Source organism: Schistocerca gregaria, unplaced genomic scaffold (assembly GCF_023897955.1).
Source record: "Schistocerca gregaria isolate iqSchGreg1 unplaced genomic scaffold, iqSchGreg1.2 ptg000616l, whole genome shotgun sequence".
NCBI classification, from domain to species: Eukaryota; Metazoa; Arthropoda; class Insecta; order Orthoptera; family Acrididae; genus Schistocerca; species Schistocerca gregaria.
This window is the reverse complement of record NW_026062004.1, coordinates 97,501-102,500: the sequence shown is the minus strand read 5'-3', so window position 1 is coordinate 102,500 and position 5,000 is coordinate 97,501. Positions and strand designations below refer to the sequence as shown.

The 5,000-nt window shown below is 53.3% G+C and overlaps 1 non-coding gene across 1 annotated transcript in view; it reads right to left on the bottom strand.

Moving 5' to 3' along the window:
• The window catches only part of LOC126317040 (small subunit ribosomal RNA), a 1,893-nt gene extending 407 nt beyond the window's left edge, over positions 1-1,486 (bottom strand). The window contains exon 1 of the ribosomal RNA XR_007556379.1: positions 1-1,486. This exon is cut by the window's left edge and continues 407 nt beyond it. This is a non-coding gene — a ribosomal RNA (small subunit ribosomal RNA).
• Between the last annotated feature and the right edge of the window lie 3,514 nt (positions 1,487-5,000).

Here is a 5,000-nt window from a genome sequence, read left to right as displayed (position 1 = left end):
GCCTGTCTCTCTAAGAAGAAAAGTAATCGCTGACAGCACGAAGGATGTCACGCGACTAGTTAGCAGGCTAGAGTCTCGTTCGTTATCGGAATTAACCAGACAAATCGCTCCACCAACTAAGAACGGCCATGCACCACCACCCACCGAATCAAGAAAGAGCTATCAATCTGTCAATCCTTCCGGTGTCCGGGCCTGGTGAGGTTTCCCGTGTTGAGTCAAATTAAGCCGCAGGCTCCACTCCTGGTGGTGCCCTTCCGTCAATTCCTTTAAGTTTCAGCTTTGCAACCATACTTCCCCCGGAACCCAAAAGCTTTGGTTTCCCGGAGGCTGCCCGCCGAGTCATCGGAGGAACTGCGGCGGATCGCTGGCTGGCATCGTTTATGGTTAGAACTAGGGCGGTATCTGATCGCCTTCGAACCTCTAACTTTCGTTCTTGATTAATGAAAACATACTTGGCAAATGCTTTCGCTTCTGTTCGTCTTGCGACGATCCAAGAATTTCACCTCTAACGTCGCAATACGAATGCCCCCGCCTGTCCCTATTAATCATTACCTCGGGTTCCGAAAACCAACAAAATAGAACCGAGGTCCTATTCCATTATTCCATGCACACAGTATTCAGGCGGGCTTGCCTGCTTTAAGCACTCTAATTTGTTCAAAGTAAACGTGCCGGCCCACCGAGACACTCAACTAAGAGCACCCTGGTAGGATTTCAACGGGGTCCGCCTCGGGACGCGCAAGCACGCCTTCGGCTCGCCCCACCGGCAGGACGTCCCACGATACATGCCAGTTAAACACCGACGGGCGGTGAACCAACAGCGTGGGACACAAATCCAACTACGAGCTTTTTAACCGCAACAACTTTAATATACGCTATTGGAGCTGGAATTACCGCGGCTGCTGGCACCAGACTTGCCCTCCAATAGATACTCGTTAAAGGATTTAAAGTGTACTCATTCCGATTACGGGGCCTCGGATGAGTCCCGTATCGTTATTTTTCGTCACTACCTCCCCGTGCCGGGAGTGGGTAATTTGCGCGCCTGCTGCCTTCCTTGGATGTGGTAGCCGTTTCTCAGGCTCCCTCTCCGGAATCGAACCCTGATTCCCCGTTACCCGTTACAACCATGGTAGGCGCAGAACCTACCATCGACAGTTGATAAGGCAGACATTTGAAAGATGCGTCGCCGGTACGAGGACCGTGCGATCAGCCCAAAGTTATTCAGAGTCACCAAGGCAAACGGACCAGACGAGCCAATCCGATTGGTTTTGATCTAATAAAAGCGTCCCTTCCATCTCTGGTCGGGACTCTGTTTGCATGTATTAGCTCTAGAATTACCACAGTTATCCAAGTAACGTGGGTACGATCTAAGGAACCATAACTGATTTAATGAGCCATTCGCGGTTTCACCTTAATGCGGCTTGTACTGAGACATGCATGGCTTAATCTTTGAGACAAGCATATGACTACTGGCAGGATCAACCAGGGAGCTGCGTCAACGAGAGCTGAGCAGCCGGCCGCCCGGGAGTGTGTCCCGAGGGCCCGCGCGAACACGCAAGCGTCCACTCAATTATTCTGCAAACAGGAGGAGGCTGAGCTCCCCTGCACGATACACCTCGAAACCCTCTCAGGTCCCGGCGGCGCGCAGCGCCGTCCTAAGTACTTGGTCGGGTTCGAGAGAGGCGCAATCGCCCGGAGATAGGCGAGTAGACGCTTTCAGTGCGAACACCCGTGCTCCCAACTGAGCTTGCCGCTGCCGACAGAGGCCCGGGAGCGTGCTGTCGTGGCATTGCCGGCGGGAAACAACACGCGCCACCTACGGTGACCGGCAGCTCCAACGCCAGCGCCACAGAAGGGCAAAGCCCCACTTGGGTGCAGAAGCGAACTCTCCCAGCACAGCGCACGCGCCAACACGTCCGCAGAGCTGCGATACAAACCACCTGCGAGAACCGCTGGGGGCGACCGAGCAGCAGACGGCGTCGCGACGCCGAGTGCCGGGCGGCGGCGCATCCTCAACGCACACAGTCCGCAATCGGACCAGCACACTGCAGATGTCCACCGCGCTTCGCACCGGGCTCGACAGAACCCACTTTGGCCGCCTGGCGCCGCGCGCAGGGTGCGCCGGCGCATAGCTGGGACGCCAGCCGGGCCCGTCGGCCGGCGCTCCTGCCACTGGGCGCCCCCCACCAGCCGGCTGTAGTGCGTGCGCTCACGCAGCGCGCGGCCAGCACGCCGGGCGGCCCCCCCTCACCGGCCGGGGACTGTCCTGCCAAGCCACAGCCTCGTATCGCTTCATACCCACATGGCCAACTCAGGTTCGGGGGCATGGCGGGTACCGCCGAAACAACCGGTTCACAGATGTACCGATCGTCGCTATCACCGATGCACCTGCAGCGCGAACAACCGCTCAACAACTGATTTCCAGTTCATTTGCGGATCTTTGGCAGCAAACGTATACGTCAATCTACATTTGCGAAATCTACGATTCTGGCATGCCTGCATGTTATGTGTCACGACACGCTACATCAGCCCACATACACACTGCGGCATGTACACGAGAGAACACGTGGAAGATGGTCCGCGCACGTGTGCAATGTCCCTTGCGCGGTCGACTGTCAACCGGCCTCTGTAGCATGTCGCAGATGTGGAACGCGGTCCACCGTGCTATCATGTTGTGTGGGGCAATACGATTAAATAGGAAAACCCTCGTCGCTACATCAACAGACGGCTCACGCTGATTCCCGGCAGAGGGAGGAGGGGGGGGGGGGCCAACATGCAATACTTTCGTCCGTACCTACTTACCACATGTCTGTACGGCGTACAACAGTGCAATCTCGCTGTAATGGGGAGACGAGACAAGTAGCATCGTGCACAACATATGGCCCTTATGATTCGCCATTGTAGGGCGCAGCCGGTGTACGGTCAAGCATGTGCCACATTATGTCACTCAGTACGTAACGACGGATGATCAGTGTGGGTTACGCGTACATCAGCGGACAGTCCACACAGGCCGTACCACAACGTACACTGACTGCATCGACAACCGAATGCAACTGAACAGCTGCAAGGCTCATTTCACAAACAAACGCCTGACCGACCAGCTTGGAAGGGCAGGAGGGGAGGGCGATATTCGTTCTGTAGCGGTACACCCTTCCAGTGGTTAGCGGGACTGTGTAGAAAGTACGCAACACTCGAAAGACCTTTATGTGAGGGTACGCACCATGGCATCAAGAAATACACATGACACCAGAGGATCCAAGCAGTGAACTATGTTCAGAGGGTTGCTGTTAGGCAAAGCTACATTCCTGTGACGTTACATGTGACAGTTAAGGTGCAGTGTAAGTTAGGTTAAGGTGCAGTGTAAGTTAGGTTAAGGTGCAGTGTAAGTTAGGTTAAGGTGCAGTGTAAGTTAGGTTAAGGTGCAGTGTAAGTTAGGTTAAGGTGCAGTGTAAGTTAGGTTAAGGTGCAGTGTAAGTTAGGTTAAGGTGCAGTGTAAGTTAGGTTAAGGTGCAGTGTAAGTTAGGTTAAGGTGCAGTGTAACTTAGGTTAAGGTGCAGTGTAACTTAGGTTAAGGTGCAGTGTAACTTAGGTTAAGGTGCAGTGTAACTTAGGTTAAGGTGCAGTGTAACTTAGGTTAAGGTGCAGTGTAACTTAGGTTAAGGTGCAGTGTAACTTAGGTTAAGGTGCAGTGTAACTTAGGTTAAGGTGCAGTGTAACTTAGGTTAAGGTGCAGTGTAACTTAGGTTAAGGTGCAGTGTAACTTAGGTTAAGGTGCAGTGTAACTTAGGTTAAGGTGCAGTGTAACTTAGGTTAAGGTGCAGTGTAACTTAGGTTAAGGTGCAGTGTAACTTAGGTTAAGGTGCAGTGTAACTTAGGTTAAGGTGCAGTGTAACTTAGGTTAAGGTGCAGTGTAACTTAGGTTAAGGTGCAGTGTAAGTTAGGTTAAGGTGCAGTGTAAGTTAGGTTAAGGTGCAGTGTAAGTTAGGTTAAGGTGCAGTGTAAGTTAGGTTAAGGTGCAGTGTAAGTTAGGTTAAGGTGCAGTGTAAGTTAGGTTAAGGTGCAGCGTAAGTTAGGTTAAGGTGCAGCGTAAGTTAGGTTAAGGTGCAGCGTAACTTAGGTTAAGGTGCAGCGTAACTTAGGTTAAGGTGCAGCGTAACTTAGGTTAAGGTGCAGCGTAACTTAGGTTAAGGTGCAGCGTAACTTAGGTTAAGGTGCAGCGTAACTTAGGTTAAGGTGCAGCGTAACTTAGGTTAAGGTGCAGCGTAACTTAGGTTAAGGTGCAGCGTAACTTAGGTTAAGGTGCAGCGTAACTTAGGTTAGGGGCCAACGTGGGTTAGGTTAGGGGCCAACGTGGGTTAGGTTAGGGGCCAACGTGGGTTAGGTTAGGGGCCAACGTGGGTTAGGTTAGGGGCCAACGTGGGTTAGGTTAGGGGCCAACGTGGGTTAGGTTAGGGGCCAACGTGGGTTAGGTTAGGGGCCAACGTGGGTTAGGTTAGGGGCCAACGTGGGTTAGGTTAGGGGCCAACGTGGGTTAGGTTAGGGGCCAACGTGGGTTAGGTTAGGGGCCAACGTGGGTTAGGTTAGGGGCCAACGTGGGTTAGGTTAGGGGCCAACGTGGGTTAGGTTAGGGGCCAACGTGGGTTAGGTTAGGGGCCAACGTGGGTTAGGTTAGGGGCCAACGTGGGTTAGGTTAGGGGCCAACGTGGGTTAGGTTAGGGGCCAACGTGGGTTAGGTTAGGGGCCAACGTGGGTTAGGTTAGGGGCCAACGTGGGTTAGGTTAGGGGCCAACGTGGGTTAGGTTAAGGGCCAACGTGGGTTAGGTTAAGGGCCAACGTGGGTTAGGTTAAGGGCCAACGTGGGTTAGGTTAAGGGCCAACGTGGGTTAGGTTAAGGGCCAACGTGGGTTAGGTTAAGGGCCAACGTGGGTTAGGTTAAGGGCCAACGTGGGTTAGGTTAAGGGCCAACGTGGGTTAGGTTGCCAGAGATGTGTCAAATCAGGATG